The sequence below is a fragment of the Thunnus thynnus genome, chromosome 9 (genome assembly GCF_963924715.1).
Source record: "Thunnus thynnus chromosome 9, fThuThy2.1, whole genome shotgun sequence".
Taxonomy (NCBI): domain Eukaryota; kingdom Metazoa; phylum Chordata; class Actinopteri; order Scombriformes; family Scombridae; genus Thunnus; species Thunnus thynnus.
Genome location: NC_089525.1, coordinates 1536112 through 1557669, shown reverse-complemented (window position 1 = coordinate 1557669; position 21558 = coordinate 1536112). Strand labels below are relative to the sequence as shown.

The window sequence follows — 21558 nt, the reverse complement described above, 5'->3', positions numbered from 1 at the left end:
ACATGGATTTGCTAATTAATCAGCTGCAACATAAATGTGATAAAGGACTATCATACTACATATCATGGTCACTAGATGAAACAGCTCAGTAAAACAAGGTTTAGACCCAAAAGCATGACCCAAATGACAGGTTTCCATCCAAATGCAGTGAAAATATTTAATGAAAGAAAATCTGCAAAAGAAAATGCAAATTAATGTGTGTTTCCACTGACTGCCTTATGCAAATATTTGGTGTTGGTTTGTCAAGATAAATGGTTTATGGTGCTAATTTTTTAGTCATGGGCCATTAAAGCATTGCAGAAAAAGAGCCTGCAATAAGATTACAAGAGTGGCAGTCAAGCCTCAGCCTCACCTGAAAAACAATAGAAAATATGATGGAAATATGACATTTATGTTTGTTTCATGTATGCATTCATGCATTTCATGAAGTGTTACAGTCGCCTTACAGTGTTTAAGTCACATGCTTCATGTACTGTACATCATCATTTATTTGCTAAGTCTGTTTTCCATTTTGCATCTTTTATCAATACACCAACCAAGTTTAAAAAGTGCTTTGCAATATTTTGAGATTATTTAAAATTTTTGGTATTACCACTTTTTTATGTGAAAATTGATAATGTGAATAAAAAACAGGTGGGTGGAAACACACCTACACAAAACTACCTTCAGTTGAATCGAAAGCAATGTTTACTCAGTCAGGTAGCTAAGCAGTCCAATGGGGCATAAATAAGATAGCAGGGGTCAAAAACAGGGCAGGCTGAAAAGGGCTGATGATGATATGGATAGGATGGCTCAAAAGACATTCTGACAATGAGAAGGTGGAAATGGGTATGTTTATATACTAGGATGGTACTTGGGGAATGAGTAGCAGGTGTGCGGAAGGTTGTGGGATCAAGTGACTGGAGGAACACATTTAGGGTTGTCAGGATCTGGAATGACAACAGGCAAAATAGACGAGAGAGGAAAATGTGCAATAATTAAGAGTTGGCTGGTGCCATGATACTAGTCAAGTCAAGCCTACAGTTTTGGCTTTTAGAGCTCACAATTCAAATATTGAATATTGAAAATACAAATCCAATGTATACACTTAGCACCATCTGTTTCTCTTCTAGTCCACACTCAGGACCATTGCATCCAGTGATTTGCAGTTTATAGTGGACACCTCTATGGCCAAGTGACGGATGGCTGTTCCATATTATCCTTTTAATTATGCACATTGATCCCCCCGGCGGCCGCTGCCTTGTTTACTCCCCGGCTGTAATGCATTTGTGTCCTCTGCTGCATTGATGAATGTATCCTAATCTTAATCTGCACACAGCAACATCCATCTGACTAATGCAGGACTGTGGGATAAATCACTGGGGTCCTGCTCTGAGCTCTGCCAGCTCACTACCGTCTCCCTCTTCCTCTCTAAGTCTGCCAAATGCTTGCTCTCTTTCTGTTGACTCTTTCTTACATATTCCTCTCTGTTTCAGCTACCCTTTCTGTTTCAACAAAACTTCCCTTGCTCTCCCTCGAACTTGAACTCTAATTGTTTGATTCTTTATTCTTTTGTGCTTTTCTATACAAATCTACATTTCAGTTCACTTGAACGGCACTTTAAAGTGATAGAGTGGAGTCAGTCTGCCAGCAGAACTCCATCCATATTTTATCTATGTGTCTGATGATCCAAACTGTTCTTCATCTCAAGCTAACATGCTTACAAATATAAAACAAACATTCAGCACAAAGACACTCGTTATCTGCTGATCTTGGCACTGTTGAATGCTGTCTGGTCACTTTCCAAAAATGTGCTCAATGAACCGCAAAGAAAACAAACTCAAATTTTCTCAAGGTCACTTGTTCCTTAATTCAGCACCATAATTACAAGACAGCATGCTGTTTATGGGTCTAAGTGCAATGCTGTATGGTTCATTCAAAATTTCAGTTGCTCATGTATGGTTCAGACTAAATGTATAATTCAATCCACAAATAAGTAAGTAAGTTAGTGTGCACTGATAATTCCAAGAGAAGAGTACTCCAATGTTTAGGAGCCATAGACTTAAAAACAACCTCCTGTATTTGTGATTCTGGAATGAGGAACAACCAACAAGCCCTGATCAGATCCTATCAGTGATGTAGGGCTGCAGTAGCTCTCTAACATAGGCAGGAGCCTGACCAGAGCTCTAAAGCTGATGGCAAGAATCTGGCAAGATTCTTATTTTAATGGCAAAGCCATTGTAAAGAAATCAGGACAATGGGACATTTTAGATGACCTGGCCATGGTCAAAAGCAGCATCGTGGACGACTTGTAAGTGATCCAGGGAGGTCTTGCTAAAGCAGGTGAAGTAGAAGTTTCACAGAATGAAATAAAAGCAAAAATGATCATCTCCAATAGGCATGAGTTTAGCTATATCCCTTAGCTGGAAAAAAATCGACAAACCAAATACTTCTCATGCTGGTAGAGAAGTAATGCCTTGTCAATAGTGACACTTAGGTTTCTCAGGGTAGAGAACCAAGGAAAACCAAATCCTTCATCACGTTTGGTACGAGACATATAGGCTACGCTATCCCGTTCTTAATAGAGTTTGGGCAGTAATGTATAATATAGTATAGAAACCTTTTTTGGGTATTAGACAACATTTATCTTATTAAAAGGAAAGTGAATACCAAGCAAACAAAATGGGACCCAAGACAGACCCTTGGGGCACACCATAAGACAGAGTTGCACCATGCATCATAATATTATCAGAGACTAATAACTGGATACAAGAAATCAACTCTTTCAGGTCTGGTATCCATTGCTAGCATGCAAAAATTCAAAACTATCTTGTGCTACATGTCACAACCTCTTGAGTCTGTACTATTGTAAATTTGTCAAAGAACCTCAGTCAGAAGGTTGTGATAAGTGCTGGGAAGTTTGATTGTTTGAGTTGTCTCAGTATACTTGATACGTGTGTTTCAAGTTTTCCAGTACTGGGTGATGCGCACCTCTCAGGCCGCTAAATTCAGAGCACACTAACCAGACGTAACAATTAGCTATACTATATTTATTTATACTGTATTTACATGTATCCATGCTTCATTATCCTCCCAAAATATTAGCCTGTATGTTTCATAAGGCTTACAAGTTAAAGTCTGTGTAAAACAATACTATGTTCTGAGTTTTTCACACCACAGAAAAATGTGCTATGAACCACCCAGCCAAATTGGAAAGAATATAAAAGGATATACAATTAGGTTTCAAAATCAGGGAAAAACAAGCAGTATTCTGAGCTCTGAAACACTGGGGGCATTTATTATTTATGTTAAAGCTTGGACAATGCCATTATCGAGAGGCACTGCTCTGCTAACCTAGAATGTCTCACAGTTAAGTGTAGACCTTTCTATCTCCCCAGAGAGTTTACATCTACTGTTATGACTGCAGCATACATCAGGATGCTAATGCTAAGCTTGCATTAAACTATTGCATGCTACCACTAGCAAACAACAGACTCCACACCCTGCCGATGCCAAGGCACTCTAGTTCTTATGCAATGTTGGAGGGGGGGTCATGCCAGTCACCCCTCTATGTCATGGCGCAGCCATTTTAGGCATACCCAGCAAATCCTGAACACTGGTAACTGTGAAAGTTTAATGGTTTAACTCGACAATTCAGTACTACATAGTTCAGAGCCTTTTCACATGTTTTCAGCAATTATTTTTCTAACATGTATAATGTGTTTCAAAAGAAATCTCTGAATTTCCTTTATATGGACTTTAAGAAATCAATTTGTTTTTTATACTTACTCTGATAATTGTGTTGATGCAACAAGAATCTATCTATCTATAAATCTATTAACTTGTATGTATGTTGTATCACTGACTCCATGACTTGGGTAAAATAAAGACATTTAAATCAAAATGCAAAACAATTATTAACAGGCACTAAAGTAGTCTATCTCCAAAATCTGCAAGCAGTGAAGTATCCACAAGCTAACAACCTAACAGGCTAACAAGCACTGAGTATTCTGTCTCCAGGCTAACTAGCTAACAGGCTAACAAGCACTGAGTATACTGACTCCAGACTAACAAGCAACAGGCTAACAGACACTGTCTGACTCTGGTACATAAGCAAATTGAGCAGGCTTAAATGCTGTAAAACGTGCTACTATGCTCTGATAGTTATTGCTAAATCAAAAATATCATATAAGTCCTGGCAGATTTCAACTTCCTCCCTTACCTTAGAAAAATGCATTGAAAACACTGCAATCCAGCATTGCTGCTACTTGCTGCCAGTGTTCAGACCTATTCAACATCTCCATGATCCACTATTGCTGAAAAAGAGTCAATGGGGATGTCGCCACTCTCTTTCTTAATCCATTCTGATTGTGTTTTAAGCCATTAATACTGTTAATGCACTGTTAATTCATGCTGAATGGGTTGGCGGCAAATACAGTGTGTCAGTTTACAAGCAGTGTTAATTAGGATGTTGTTAGGTAACAATAAATAAAGTGTTTGAATATATAAAGGTGTGATTTGGCCTCCTTGAATATGTCTTATTGATAGTGTAAGAAATTCGTTGATGGCTCACAAAAAGTTCAGTGACAGTGTTCAGTGTGTAGGTAGTGAACGGACTCGTTGACTGTGTGCTTTGCTGCTCGGCTGCAGGGCTCCTCTATCAAACACATGAGAAACACCGCCTGGAGGATAAACTGTTGCATCAATCACTGGGGCTGATGGCTGATTTGTAGCTAATTAGTCTGCTAGGTAGTTGTGTTAACAAAACAACATAATGCTTTGACAAAGGCAGTGACAAAGCTGCTACTGTACAAATACATGCTTTGTATAAATAGCTAGTGTTTCATAGCTGTGCAAAATTTAATAGACTACAGACATGCAAATGGGGCTTTAATTCCCTAAGTTAGAGCAGATCCATCAGCCAAGTTGCTCAATGTTTGAATGTACGCCTGCTTACACTTCAACAAACCTTTTTAGTGCTTCAGCTTCAACGTACATTTCAACTACTTTAAGTGTATAAACTTCAATACACCTTTTTTATTTTAAGTTAATTTAGGTTGCCTTTTCTAGTTCCAATGGATTGCTAAACTGTTTAACTAAGACAGTCTTTAAGTTAGGGCACAGCAGGTCAGCTGAACATGCTAAAATGTGTCTACAGGCAGACATATAACTTTAATTATTTCCTAATAATCCAAGATTATTAGGAAATAAGTAAAGTTAATCATTACTAGCTGTGGAAGTCCTGACAAGGCATCCAGGCAAACTTCTGACACAATACAGTACCTGTCATCTCTGCTGTCCAAAAAGCCATTTAGCGCTTCCTGTTCATTTTCTTACCTCACCACTCTGTCAAGCTGCTGATGTTCAACCTGCAGCAATCATTAGCTTGAGTGAAATGGTGACCGTTAAAGCTGGACTGTATACATGTTGCTGAACTGTGACATCTGTGGCCACACGTGGCAATTACAGGGTGAGAGAATATGGAATTTTCTTTATTCTCCCAACATTCTCTTGACTCAGTTTCTTTAAAGACATCATCAGTATTACACAACCTGACTGAGAGCGAGCGGAATAGGGCTGCAAGTAGGTGAGGTATGCTTTGTTTACTTCTTGTTTTAGTTTTGGTATAAAACCATTGTCACAGCCCGGCTCATAGGCTGCAACAAATATGGGAAATCAGACGTGTTTGCCAGTGTGGACAAGTATATTTATTTACAACTAATAAGTGAAAACAGAAAAAAATGGAAGTCAGTAATCAGTGGTGTAGGCATGTATGGATGTGTGTATGTGTGTGTGTGTGTGTGTGTGTGTGTGTATGTGCGTCAGCAACAAAAGACAAAACAGCTGTGCCACGCCGCACTTGGAGAGGAAGAGGCGAGAAGAAGAGAGGGAAGCTCCATGGAAGGCCAAGCTTTATACACGAGACCACACTGGGCCCAGGTGTGGCTCATGAAGCCAGTGACAAACCTCCGCCCTGCCCCAGATCCTGCAAAACAAAGAGAAACCAGCCAACAAACCAAAAAACACAGGAGCAGCTAGTGGAGCGGTGGGGTCGTGACTCCATTGAAATGTCTTTGACATGTCTTTTTTTTCAAATGAGAGGGAGAATACTTGGAATGAAGGTCCCTCTGGTTCTTCATCAAGAGTATTTTAAACATTTCTTACAACAGTGATCTTAAATAGATAATACTCTGCCCATTCTGTGTGCACAGGTGTGGGACAATTATTCTCCTGTGGGAGTGTCTCTAAATTATAAACAGTGACATGAGTATAATCTGTCACATTATAGTCCACACATAAGAATCTTTGACATGTCAAAGCATAGTGCAACAGTAGTACAAGACAAGTTAGTGAACTGACTCAATAACATCAGTTACACAGCAATACGTTTGGTAACATTAGCCACAATAAGCTACTGGTCATACCAGTCAAAGTAGGACCGTTGTTTCAAAAGTGACATAGTTGAGCTTTAAAGTCAGTAAAGGACAAATAATATTAAATAGATACATATATTACACCATTCAAAATGGAACCCTTAATGTCCACATGATTTTGAATGAGGTTGTATTATTACCATAACAGAAAGTTCTGGTTTCACCTCTGCTCTCTATTCTGCTCATCTTTTTTTTTTTTCTGCTCACTTGATACTCTAACTCGTCGTCCATCTCCACCACTCCCCTGACACCCCTCTCTCCCCTCCTCACTCTCTCCTCACTTGGCTGGCTGGGTGAATTGGGGCTGTTGGCTCGGTAGTCTGGCGATGGTCCTTTATTCCTCCCTTCTTTTCCCAGCTGGCTGCAATGTCCAGAGTAAATTGCCCCCCTCCTCCTCTTCCTCCCCCTCCTCCTCCTCCTCTCTTCACCCACCCCCTTCTCAGTTGTGTAGTGAAGTGTGAATGACATGGGGCACCTGAACGCCCCCAACGACTCCCTGAACACACAACTGTTGAATCTCTGCATGATCCCTTTCAACTCAGCCAATATCAGTCCTCTTTGGGGCACCCCTTCATGAGCCCCAGGCAAGCGCATACACACACACACACACACACACACACACATGTTCTGTCTCTATCTCATTTCCCCTTGCTAATCAAATCTGTTTTATTTCTTAAAATGACATGACAAACGCTACTGTTACAAAGCAAAGCAGTATAAATAGAGATTCTTATTATATTAATTATATACATTTACAGATAACTAGTAGTAATTCTGCACATCAGTAATAATATCAGTGCCAGCAATTCAGCAATATTGCAGTCACTCTAATCTCTCTTCCCCTTGCTTATTCTTTTCATTTCCTCTTATGATTAAATGGCCAAATCTAACCAGTGCTCAGTTAATTTCAGTTTAATTAAACACACCAGGCCTTTATTGGCCTAAAAATAAAGAACACTTCTAAAAAACTGAGATAAAGTATCAACATTTGTGATTGGAATAAGTGTGTGTGTGTGTGTGTGTGTGTGTGTGTGTGTCTCAGCATAGGGCTCTAATTCCATGCACAAAGCATGCAGTGGCACTAACATAGCTGTGTCAGTTTCATTCTTCTTGTGTGCTATATTTTATGTCTCAGCCATGGATTTGGTTGTATGTACCAGTTTTTACCAGTGACCTATTGGGGTTCTGTAACAGAAAAACTCCCTTAAACTGTCATTTTAAAAGAGACGTCTATTAAACTATTGACAAGCAGTGCAGTGCCACAGAAGCTACTTGTAGGTAATGAAGCTACAAGCTACTGCAATTCACTTTTGTTGAAAGTAGCAAGCTACACTACAAGCTAGCAGCAGAAACAGTAGTAGATACATCTATTTATAGAATAATATAAATAAATAAAATCAAATACATTATTTTGTGGTGTAATTTATCACAATCTGAGCTGGGGTTTTTTCATTAAGAGAAAATCAAATATGACAGTCTTGCACTACCCTACATAGTGGAAAAATTGCAAATGGAAACATCACATGATTTTTGGAAATAGCTACATTAACTGAGTGCTACTGGAAGATGTAGTCGCATCACTAAAATAATGTTATTTCCAAGCACTGGTGACAGGACATGTTAAATTGCATATAGGGTCAATTATTACTGTTTCAATTATGAATTCTTAGACCATGATGGATTTTTTATTTTGTAGAACTTTTGCACAGCCTACAAAAGTTACTTTAACGTGCATGACCTAAAGTGTTTAGGATGGGCTGGCGGGCTCAGGAAAAAGAGATGACATGAGAGCAGAGGGAGGCAAACCTGGAAGAGCGAAAACTTTTTGGCATAAATGTTGGATGAGCAAATTTTCTTAGAATAATTGAGTGCCATCTTGTCATCCAGTATCCAGCTGTAAATTGTACATGTTTTAAGTACAGCACATGAAATATGTGGGTTTGGCTGTTCTGGAGTTGTTGGCAGGCGCGTTTTGATGGAGCTAGTCTGAGTAATAGAGAGTTTATTTTTCTTTAGTATTATTCTTTAGTATAATTAATAATATAGTAATATAGTTCATGGCACGTTATTTTTAATGAATTAATTTAATTAGTTTTCATTTTAAAATGTCCACTTTCCAAAGCCTGCTTGAATGACCTGACAGCCAGTCACATACCTAGCTCTGCCATGTTCATCATTTTTCTGGCACACTGTTACTCCGCATGATCTATACTGTAGAGATGTCAGTGTCATGCGGTGAGGACGTACTTTTTGTATCATGAGTTTATCGTTCACATGGTTCACATGGGCCAAATGGTTCACATGCATCTGAATTACAAGGAATCTGCTTATGCAGTGATTGTGTTAGGGGCTCATTCCAAGGAAATGTTATTGGAAATATTGGCAAGATGCGACAAGATGAGGAGAGCAGGAGAAAACTCAACACAATTGAAAGGTAATGAATGATAATTCAAGTGTGTGATGATGATAACAGTGCTACAGCTGCTGCCAGGTTCTTCATTTAACCCTTGTGTTGTCTTGAAGGACCATTTCACCAATGATCAACCTTATCTCTTGCTATCTGAATTAGGGATAGAATGTGAAAAACGTCTGCAGTTGTTGCCGATGTTCTCTGTGTCTCTGGGGCGCAGCTGCAAAATCAATGTTCTTCCAGCAACAGCGCCATCATTTGACATGTACAGTGAAGAAATTGGGGGCAAGGAAGAGCTACAGGTTATTTCAAACACAAAACATGAATTATGAATTATTGCTAATAACCAAACGCACTACTGCCCGTCCCAACACCACTGACCCAAAATCAGCTTTTTCCCAATTAGGGACACAGCTTTTGTCCGCAATTTGAGAAGCTGTCCCCAGTTAACTGGTCCTAAGTCTGAAATTTGTCCCCAAAAGTAGCCTATGACAGCCTATGACAGCCTTGAAAGCATTGTTTACTAATGGCTATAAAGAGACTATAAAGGTGCTGACAGTACCCTCAGTTCTCTCTTTGCCAAAGCCATGAGTGCACGTTTCAGTGTCATAGATCTGACTTTTTTCAAATGTCCAGGAGGAACAAGAAAACAATGATTTAGAAGAGGAGGAGGTATCTGAAGGGGAAGATGGGGAAGAATGCAACCCAGAGCATGATGCATCATCTTCAGATTCACAAAGCTGAAAGAGAGACAGTTTTGTCAAAGAACAGCAAAATATCATGGTCCTTGTCACCATATGACAACCAGGGCAGGATGGCAGCACAAAATGTCATAAGGATGACCCCAGTTCCCACAAGACATGCAGTTGCCCAGAACATCACCTCAACATTCTACATATTCATCACACCAACCATCGAAAAAATCATCCTGGAAGTGACAAATTTAAAGGGTTTCTGTAAATATGGAGACAGCTGGAAAAGGATGGATGAGACTGACATGCATACCTATATAGGGCTCATCTTGGTGGGTGTGTATAGGACCCGAGGCGAGGCTACATCTAGTCTCTGGGATGCGGAGCGCGATTCTCAATGCCACAATGCCACTGAGAGTATTTCACACTTTCTCAAGAATCCTATGATTTGATAACCATGAATCAAGACCTGCAAGACCTGTGGGAGACAAACTGGCAGACATAAAAGAGTTCTGGGAGAAGTGGGTGGAGCGTCTGTGAGACCTCTACAACCCTGGGCCTGAAGTAATTGTGGATGAGCAACTGGTTACATTCAGAGCTAAATTTTTATCTTCATATCTGTCATGTAAGTGATTTTCACTGTTAGTTTTGTTATGTATTGCTGTATTATCATTGATTTATGTGATTGTTTTCTGTGACACTGATACTAATTACTCTTGTCAAAAGCCTGCTGTCCTTTCTGGCAGTATATGCCCAGCAAGCCAGCAAAGTCTGGCATCAAGATACGGGTGGCTTGTGACGCACAATCCAGCTTTGCTTGGAAGATGCAAGTCTACACAGGGAAGCTGACCAGTGGAGGCCCAGAGAATAACCAGGGAATGCTGGTTGTGCTTGATCTGACAGATGGACTGAGAGGGCATAATGTCATGTGTGACATTTTCTTCACCTCTTATGAACTCAGCCAGCAGCTCCTGAAGAGGAAGATCACCATGGTCGGCACAGTTAGAAAGAACAAGCCTGAGCTCCCCCCTGTGCTCCTCACAACAAGGGGAGAGAGGCTTTCATCTCCAGCGCCACTGTAGTGTCTTACTTCCCAAAGAGTAACTAGAATGTGGTCCTCCTGAGCACACTGCACAAAACGGCTGAGATTAGTGATCATGAGGACAGGAAGTCAGCCATCATCCTGGACTACAACCACAACAAAGGAGGTGTGGACAACCTGGACAAGGTGATTGGAACTTACAGTTGCAGGAGGATGACTGCCTGCTGGCCCCTGATCATCTTCCATAACATCATTGATCAGTCTTCATACAATGCATTTGTGATATGAAACAAGATCAACCCTACCCGGATGCCTGATAAGCAGAATAAGAGGAGGATGTTCCTGGAGCAGCTGGGAAAGGCACTTGTAACCCCACACATTCAAAAAAGGGAGTGTCTCCCCCACACAGCAGCCTCTGCAGTGCTTGTGAAAGCTGTTTAGGGGGCTGAATCTTGTCCTGATCCACCTGAGGCCGCAGCTGGGGCAGGCAAGCGGAGAAGATGCCAATTCTGCCCCCCAAAGAAGGAATGTAAAACAAATACAAAATACAAAATGTGCTGCACATGTGAGAAATACATCTGCAAAGTCCATGCACACACACTTGATTTATGTTCTTCATGCTTTTGTTTCGCATCTATTATCTTATTTTATTCTTATTTATTTTTTGTTGTTTGTACACCTTGTGGGTGGGGGCAATGGTTCAAAAAATGGGAGACTAGTATGTGTGTAGTTGAATTGCTAATTGGGAATAAAACTGAATCGGTACTGGTTCCTGACTGAAATATTGATAAGCTCCTGGACAAATGGTGCTGCTATCGGTATTTATGTCATGTAAATTCATTCTAATATAGCTGCCATTTTCAAATTCCTAACTGTTCCCTAATGATGATGAAACTGCCAGCATCAGGCAATTACATTTGACGTTGCGTAACTGCGCGTTTACATTCTGTCCTCTCCAGTCATGGCTGACAGGACAAAACATTTAAAAGTGTGGGCTCACTTTACTAAATTGAATGAATATTCATCTAAATGCAATGTTTGTGAAAAGGTAGTTGCGAGTAAAGGGGGTAACACCAGCAAGCTCATGAAACACAAATACAGCATTCTATAAATCTGAAGCACTGCAGCGTGTTTGACTGCTTTAGCAAAGCAGCTGCTGCACCTACGTCCTCAGTGCAGCCTCTCAGCTCGATGCTTTGCCGAACTGGATTTGCCGAACTAAAAATGCGACTGTATCGACGTCATCAAGTCAAGGTAACGGTCGTTATTGTTATGAAAACAAGTCTGTAGGTATTAACTCAGGACACAGTTAGCATCAGTTTTAAGCTCTTCTAATTTATGTTCCTAAATAATCCCATAGACAATGTTAAGCAGCAGCCACAGCTTTGTCTCTCATTATATATATAGGAAAGTAATAATAAAATTACTATTGAATCTTTTCACATCTTTTCATGTCATGTCTTTATTTTTTGCACCCAATTAAGGACAGTAGTATCAATAACAGTATTGATAAGTGGCGGTATCGATAAAATCCTACTGCACTGTACTGTGCTGTACTTTATTAAAGAAAACAATTATGACAGGTGTGTCCTAATAAAAACAAGTGGTGTCCACCGATAAAATGTAGTCTTTCTGCACTGTGAAGAGAGAAAACCCAGATATTCACAAAGTTTGTGATGAATGACAGGTTGTTTCTTCATGCAAAATAAATTTGGGGTTTAAAATTCAATGAAGCTGCTTTATTTCAGGGGTTTAGTGAAGGCAGGTCATTTTTGACCCTCAGGACAGGGAGAGTATACAGAATGCTAAGACTACACAAGGGTTGAGTGTATATTTGACTGTGTTTGGAAAAAAAGTAACCCTGATGTTTTCTGGCAGATTTTTTATTACAGGTGACAGTTTTAAGGAGGTAATCTTTAACCTGTGACAGATTGCATTTTGAAATAACCTTCTCTACCCTGTCACAATGCAATTATGCTTCAGTCTGAGTTGTAGAGATACAAGAGATCAGATCAGAGACTGACAGAAAGATAGAGACAGACAGAGATAAGAGGGAGAGCCTTAGGGCAGGAGGAGGTTGGGACTCCAAGATCTGTCTTGAGATGGCTTCAAAAAATTATATATAACAATTTTATTTCCCCATAAAACACACAGTGAAGTGAAAAGAACACAGGAGACATGACTAAAAATGAAACGTATGCATCATTAATACCAGAGTAATGTCAAGGCAGAGTGAGAGCTGGAAGGTGAAAACAGCTGCAGTGGTCCCGTGGGTCGGCCCTCAGGCAGAACACCGCTTCAGGACAGGTAGAATATCCTTCAGGAGTGTGTGACTTGTTGGTGTGTGAGAATGATGTTTCTATCTTAAACTGCACTTTGTTGTCATGTACTCTACATGTCCGCTGCTCTGTGCGTCCTTGTTACTGCTGAGACAAATTTCCCTGCAGTGAAGTTCACTCTATCTCACTTTTTGTTTATCTTTGCATGCAAATGATGTGACCTCCTCTGATAGCGTTCCAGTGTGAGCAGAGATAAATCAGACGCACCTCATGTAATTCAAATGTACTGAAGTGTAGTTTATTCCCTCAGATCTGCTCAGAAACAGGCGTATACTGAAGCACATGCTGTTCTTCTTATGAAAATTAATTTTTTGGAGGTTTGTACAGATGGAAAAAAAAAGATGCAAGACTCAGCTGTTAAACTCTCTACACTTGGTTTTAAATGTTTCATGCTCATGGTGTGTTTAGACAGAACAAAGAGAATTTTCACATTCATGCGACTCCGACTGCTGGATCATCATTTGTGTTTATTTGTTGGCTGTTTAGGGGAGCAAATTCATGTCTACTTACATATTTCCATTGACTTTCTATGCACTCATGCAGCCTCTCAAAGTCACTTTATGTTCTGTCTGAACACATGGTTACACTTTACTTTAGGTCCCCCTACTTAGCATTCATAAGCAGTATATAAACAATTAGTACATGGTTTAGAATACAGTAATGCATTAGCAGAGCAGGTATAATGTATAAGCAGTGTTTATTAAAAAGTGTTTATTAATGTTATTTGTTGTTATATGTCAATAGCTATTATACTACTACACCTGTGGGCACCCATAAGAAGAGGCTGGTGTACAGACACACACAACAGATCATTAATGACAAAATAGTAACAAACTGTTGTAAAACTATAAAATGTGTCTTCATAGGAGAAGTAATAATTATTGACAAATACTGTACAGTAATAAACACTTAAAATGTCATATCTACATTATAGTGTTGTTTATATACTGATTGTAAAGTGTCATGTGACTTTTCTTTAGAGTTCCTTTTGCTTTTGGCAAGTTTATACAGAGAAAAGAAGACATGTCCTGAGAATATAAAGATCTCTGATGGCTTTACCCCCGATGTCCACTGGCTAATGTCTGGCTCTGATATGACTTCTGGAAATGTGCCAATGTCCATTGGATGGGATTGACAAATCTCACTCTGTTGTCCATCGTTATGGAATGGATCTGATTTTGCTGTCTGGAAATTCACCTATGAATGTTTATAAATGTCTGTTGTAATGAAACATCTAGACGACCCAGCTGAGTTTATCAAGCCTCAGCTTGTGCCCTAGCTGCACTCTCCAACGGATCCATTCCCTTGATCCAGAGCCACCTGGAGGCTTTCTCAGCAGCCTCTGTGTTGTTTTCGATGGCCCTCCTCCTCCTCCTCCTCCTCCAGCTGAGTGCAGTGTAAGCCCTACAGAGTGGCTGTCCTGCAAAGCCTCTATATGTATTGACAATTGACATGACATTAATATGTAATGGTGCCTTCATTATTTATTGACTTTATATAAAATGAAAATAAAATAAAAAGAAATGTCAGCAAAACAACTCCGTATACATGTTCATATAGATATAGATACTCTACATACATATAGAGCCCCAGAGGCAGAGCTGTTGTTCTGTCCCGTAAAAACATGAAGCTTCACTTTACATTCAGACAAACTAATCGACTGGTCTCACCCGGCCAGCAGATTTACAAACAGGTGTTATTTGGATAAACTGACCACATATTGGGAATCAACATGGTTACTTTCTCACCGGAAAAAAATATTAAAACTTACTAATTGAAGACCTGCCTTGATGAGAGGGGCACTGTTTGAATATTGTCCACTGTACAGCAGGGTAAGTCTTTGAAAATGAAATGTCAAATACTGTTTTCATTTTCATTTTGAAATTGTTAGAAAATTGCATTTTAATTTTAAATGTGACTTAAATAAATGGAAAAATGGAAAATCAGGTTATATTGTTTATATTGCATTTCAATTTTCAAATTTGAAATAACATTTGAATATTGTGACTGTACAGCGGGGTATGACTTGACATTTAAAATTAAATGTCAAACAGCTTTTCCATTTTCATTTTAATATAGCCATAGAGTTTCACATATGAGTATATGAAAATGAAAATGCAAATTGGATTGATTCAGTTTCATCATTTTTACTCAAATAAGACATACACATGTGGAAAATTATAATGCTATTGTGGAATTACATTTTCATTTTCAAGTTTACATTATCATTTTAATAAAGTCCCCTATAAGCTTCCATAATAATGGTAGGATGTTATGAGAACATTTTTTTTCAGTGTGTGTTTCCAGGTGTTGGAGAGTACTACTGCACATATGTGAACAAAGTCTTGTGTCTCCAGAGGGAGGGAAATCAAATAAACTGCCTCAAATGATGTCACTTGAGTCAGCATCATTTGGGGCTGAAGACTACAAGTCTGAAAATGATGGTGTGTGTGATACTGACTGAACTGTCTTCGGTCAAGTTGCATTGTGGGTAAAGTAGGCCCCAAGTTTTGACAAGAAAGAAGGACACATGAAATAAAGACGATATCTCTGATTCTTCTGCATGGATTTTGATCCTTTTTTAAAACTGTCCATTGTGACTCTGACAATGTTGTAGGAATGCGATACTAAATTGGTGGAATACTCCTTGACCTGTTGGATATACTTTAGCAATGTTGCTGTGTTTGCAGATGTTTACAGTTACTTTGATGACCGACGTGTGATCATAACTGACCAAAGCTACAAAAACAGACCCAGGCTGGATAAACTGGAGCTGGACTTCAATGGAAGAATGGAAATCATACTTTAAAGTCCCCCTTTAGTCAAAAATGTGTTTTGCTTCTTGTTCTTTTACTGTGATGTTGTTCTCTTCACTGTGCAGAATGATGCATGTGCAGAGTTTGTTTGTTTCTCTGCGCTCACCTTTGACAGGAGTTTAAGGTGTGTACCTATGAGCATGGCTTGTGACATCACAACTAGTTTGGAGCCAATCGTGGTCCAGTATGCAACTTACACAAGTGTGATGTGGAAACTTGAAGCCTGCAGTGCACATAGACTTGTGAATGGACTTTACAGTGAAGTAGGAGACATCTTGTGTCCAGCGAGTAAACTAAAAACATTTTCATATTCATAGATTCTGGATTTTTCTATGAAGGAGAAAGAGGCAATGTCAGAGTTTCTAATGAGGTAATTTACCTTTTTTTGTAGAAAGAAACATAATAGACACAAATTTTTATTCAGGGTATTTTCAGATATCTTAAAACATGTCTGGAGGGGATCTTTAACCATTTTTTTATTACCAGGAAACCACACCACTAATTGGTAATAATGATAATAATAATAGAGTGCCTCGCTTTAGGGTAAGAGTAAATTGTTTTCCAATCTGTTGGTCTGATTTTCTCAGCCTCGTCTAATGATTCAAACTGCCAAGTTTTGACAGAAGAAACCTCAGCTGACTTTTCAACAAATCCATATAACCCCCCTGCCAGCTTTCAGCAGAGACCTTGGTTAGACTTCGGCTGTGAGTGTACCATCTATTTGTCTAGCACGCCGCATCTTCCCCAGGAGAGCTATTTCATTATGGCGTTAGCTGCCTTATTTCCGCTTAAAACTACCTCTCGCACAACAATCAACTTGTAATGTCTCACAGGAACACCGCATGATATGTGTGTGTGTGTGTGTGTGGTGGGGTATTCCCAAGAAACGAGCGTTTCTCCACCTCACTGAACAAGAATAATGAGTTGCTGGTCTATCGAGGGAGGGGACAACTCCTATCATCTCGCTTTTCTCCCTCCTGCCATTATTTGCCAATTACCAGCATGTAAAATGTCTTATATGTACCCACCACCAACAACAACCACACTCATAATAGCTTTGTAATTTACTAATTCATTTTGAGGATTTGAGGTATTATTTGATGAACTACTTCAGCTCAATAATTGGAAAGTGGAGGGGGGGGGTTGCATAAGCTATGATTAGCTAATTAGTTCAATTACCAAGCCTGGCAAATCCCAAGCTCCTCCCTTTAAATGTGGATGTTCATAAGCGTTCAGACGATATTATTTGATTTTAGTCTTTGATTTTGCATCTTGTGTTGTGGCAATCCAGGAGAGGTTCTTTGAATTATCTACTGTAAAAAGGCATTAGCAGGAGTGCTGAAGAGAGAATTTCCATTACAGTTGGGATTGGCTCCACTGTCAAGGCAAGTTTCATTATCTTTTCGAGAGGTTTGCATCGCAAAATATCCTCTGGCACCGCCATGATTTCAAAGAGTATGTTCTGCTTTCTGCCTGCGTAGATAAATAAAATGGAAATTCTAATGAAACTTTTATCCAGTGATATATTGTATTAGGCTTGTGGTAAGGGATCCAGACCATTTGCACCATAATGAACCCTGAAGCTTTTTCCTATTCTTTCATATTCAAAATTCAATGATAGATGGCCTGTTCCATTATACCCCTCTAACTTCACTTTGTTTTGCAAGTCTGCCATCAAACATGATCAAAAATAGATTGATAGAGATTCAGAATTGTTCAGTCTCTTTTAATAAGCCTTTATTTATGTTGAATGGGTTTTTGAGCAGTCAGATCTTTGATCACATTACTGTTGAAACGTGTATGAGAAGACTGAAAGACTGACATAAGAATGACTCATCAGACTGTGTATTTGTAGCTGATGTTAGTTTGGGGCATCCTAAAGATACTGACAGCCAGTGGACCCAGGCAAAAAAACAACTCAAAGAGTCACTTATAGCTACAGACACAGATGCCAAAATGATAGTTTATAACATTTTTATTTTTATTTTATTTTTATCACAATTGATCTGATAACTAAAATTCTATGATGAAGTCTTGACTCGAGTCAGATGATTTGGAGTCAGCTCAGACTCAAGTAGTGAATCGGTGATGCACCAGGAAACACAGCAATGAGCGACAAAGTCAAGGAAGAATAAGACTGCTGGCAAGTAAACATGGATCATCATCAATGTGTAATTAAAAATGTACAAAAAAATCTCTGCAAATTTTTTAGATGAAAGATAGAAGATGAAATAAATAACAGTAAGTAAGTAAGTAACATTCAAGATAAACATAGCTTTTGCTTGTTTTTTTTAAAAAAAACTTCATAGCACACAATCCATACTAACACATATATTCTGTATTTATGCTACTTGCAAGCAGTGTATAAAGATACATTTATGTAGGAGACAGTGGGCCCATGGTGACATATTTCTGGTAGTTTTCTTCTTCTAGCTTTTTCATATTGCATTTTGTGGTGCAATTTCAGGTGGGTGTATAAATTTGTGATGTTACCATGTCATGATGCAACTCTGGTAAAGACAGTGCTTGCACTGTGTGTGCTTTTGCTTGCCATTGTTAATACATAAGTCCCAGACAGAATGTGACGCCTTTTTTCAGCACATTTTGTCAGAGCTGATTTCCTTATCTGCATCAGTGGCAAGATCTTGTTTTTTTGTTCTTCTTTTGCATTTTCTTCCACTATGTTACCTGCTCTCTCTTTGTACACTTGTTGTCATTTGTTGATGCAACTTTGGGGGAAATTAGAAGCGCTTGGTTTGTTGCAACAGATCTCCCTGCTAATGCAAATACAGCAGAATCATTATCGTGAAAATTAGATTGCTCAGAGGTATGAATTGAAATCATGACTTTAATGGGATTCATCTTCAGAACACTGGTGGAACCGCTACTAATCTCATCATAAAAAATGAGTGGGGCATCTTCGTCAAAACAACACAGCATTTGTAACATCAGAATCATTTCTCTCTGCTTTATGAAGCATTCATTTCTGCTGTAAACAGGTCAGAGCTGATGCTACCTTGTGTTTCTGAATTCAGGCCATTATCTGAATATCAAACCTGTTTTGTTGTGTTGCTGCATTTACATTATGTGAGAAAAAGGGCATCAATACAACTTGTTAAAAGCAATGACAAGGAAGAATTCAAGCCTTCACGTTCATTTTAAGTTGTCAGTACAGCCTGATTGATTTTTCTCCTTTGGTTGATCCTGAGCAGCTGTTTCATTAAGTGGTAATCCATGAGTTCTTCTTTGTGTGTGTGCTTTTTAGTAACATACAACAGAAAAATTATGTTACAAAACTAAAGTCAGGGATGATGAAGAATGAGGAAGAGGTTAAGGGCTACAGGAGGGTCCCTCAGGCACAGCAGTCAAAAGCCAGCAAGCCAAAACACCTTGCCGAGAATGAGGGCGCCCCTGAGGTTAGCAGGGAGGAGTATATTGGTGCATTAGCTGGAGGTCCACTACAGGGCAGCTTTCAAAGCCACAGGAGAGACTGTATCCACACCACAGTCCAGGACGAAACCTTCTCTGTGCAGGTGTAGGGCAGCAGTTCAGACTCAGAGGCCCAGACTAATTGTGCCACTTGAAGACCATCCGCAGAGGCTACACCCACGTAGGCCCCAGTGTAATGAAGGTCTTGGGTAGGTGAGGGGTAAGAAAGGAGGGAGAAATATGCAGCATAAAGCCTCAGAGAGAGCAAGGGGAAACAATGTGAGTATGTGGAGATATGACAGAGGACAGGGGCAGGCATACTGATACAAAGTGTTGGACACTGGTTTATGACAAGAATTACAGATATTGTCCAATTGACAATAGCACAGTAGGGCTGTACACTTTGAGTAAAAATATTTAATTGCAATTTATCTGACCAATATTGTTTGCATATAATTATAATAAAACTGACTTACAGTCATTTGGAGAGAAGACATCTTACAGGTAAACTTAAAGGATTTGGATGGCAATTTTTCTATATTTTTCTCATTGTCAACAAAAAAAGAACTGATCTACTAACAAGTATTGTGTGTGTATAAAAGTAACATACAGTAGTAATAACGACAAACTGCTGGTGGGTTACACATTAAACAAGGTTAAAATATATTTGATTGACAGCCCCTAGTGATAGCCTACTGTTTATAGATGTTCACTTTGGCAATTAAGCTAATGTTAGCTTCACAGATACTTGAATGTTGACAAAAACTCACACGCTGGTCTTTTTGCACAACAAAAAGACACTGTCCACTCTTTACTGTATCTTTCTAGACATCAACAGTGATATAGTGCAGTATTTGATACATGAGAAAACCATCTTAATCTGAGCATAAATGGTTCAGACAGCAGCACATAAACAGCATATCACTGGGAAAAAGGTAAGCTAAGTGTAGTTTGGTAGTTTTGATTTATGTTAGTTAGCCAGCCAACTGTCCAGCTGTAGCCGCTGAAGTTTCTTCATGATGAAAAAAAGGTAATGAGCAGCATGTTTTCTTTTCTAAATATATCTACAAATTTATTAGTATTAACCTATATAGTAAATGTGTTTTCAGGAGGCAGGGTTGCTTGTTGTAACAGTTTAAAATGCAGGGAGAGGGACTGGGAGTCTGCTATCTGCAAAAACAACATCTCAAACAAAAGAAACACTGAATAAATAATGGGCCACCACATACCCCAAACTATCAAAGCTGAGTGAACTCCTAACTGCAGTACTAGAAGGAAACAGAAAATAGAGTAAAAAATCCCTAAAACAATAAATAAATTCTAAACAATGATTAAATCTAAACTTAAACCTAAACTAAACAGTAGCCAGTGCTGCCTGCAAAAGCACAAAAACAACACTATTAAAACTGTCCCAAGGTTACCATGATTAAAACAGATTCTACAAATATAACATGTTCTTACTTGGAGCTGGGTATTTAAAAGACTACCTTTTTCCTTTTTCTTCAGCAAACCTAAAAACATTAAAACATTAAAAATACATGTACCTCAGGGTGCATTTGCACCCCTACATTACCCAACATTAAAAGTGTACAAGGTGATAAAAAAAAACCCAAAAAACAACAAACACATATAATAAAAGCAGTTACATGGGCAGCAACAGGAGCAGGTACAATCACAGAGTGCAGGCAGTCAAACTTCAGTAACCTCACATCTGTAGTCACTGACCTAATGATCACCTGCTCCCTCTGCTATGCCCGTCCCTCCGCAGGGACCTGTGGCCCCTACTACACTGTTAAATAAAAACATGCACATACCAAACAGTTTTAGTAAAGAGCAACTTGAGGTCTGGTAATTGTCCCCACAGCCATGTTACTGGAGTTACAGCGTTAGCATCTCTTACATCAAATTTGTGGTTGAGGTGATGGTGACACAAATGTGTGTATGTGAATGCATATGAACCACACAGATGCTTCTCACAAACACTGTTTTCTTTGAGCTGAATAAAGCTTGGAAGGTGGAGGTGGTTATTTGGACACCTGGTAGAGAAAGATGTGTTTCTAATGGAAATGTAGACAATTAATCTACGCTAATAAAAATTCAAAAGAAGACCTTCAAACAAATTGCAGTGCTTTTCTTTTTCCGGAGCATGAATAGCATAAGAAACATGTTTTTAAATAAGCAAATTAGTGATAACAGCACGGCGGTATTCTATTCTAAAGGCATTGTTGGTTTGTGGACTAGAGTGGTCTATTATTTTCTCCATACAGCTCTAAAGTCTATTAAACATGCATCAATTTACATATGGCCTGAAGTGCTCTCCAGTCATTTATACACACACGAATGTCAAATATGGCTATGGTATGGCATTACATAAAAACTCAATAACTAATGGTTATTATAGAATATTTGTAGAAAAT

The 21558-nt window shown here is 39.0% G+C and overlaps 1 pseudogene; it reads left to right on the top strand.

Moving 5' to 3' along the window:
* Positions 1–9511: 9511 nt before the first annotated feature.
* On the top strand, positions 9512–10998 carry LOC137188858 (piggyBac transposable element-derived protein 4-like; annotated as a pseudogene).
* The last annotated feature ends 10560 nt before the right edge of the window (positions 10999–21558 follow it).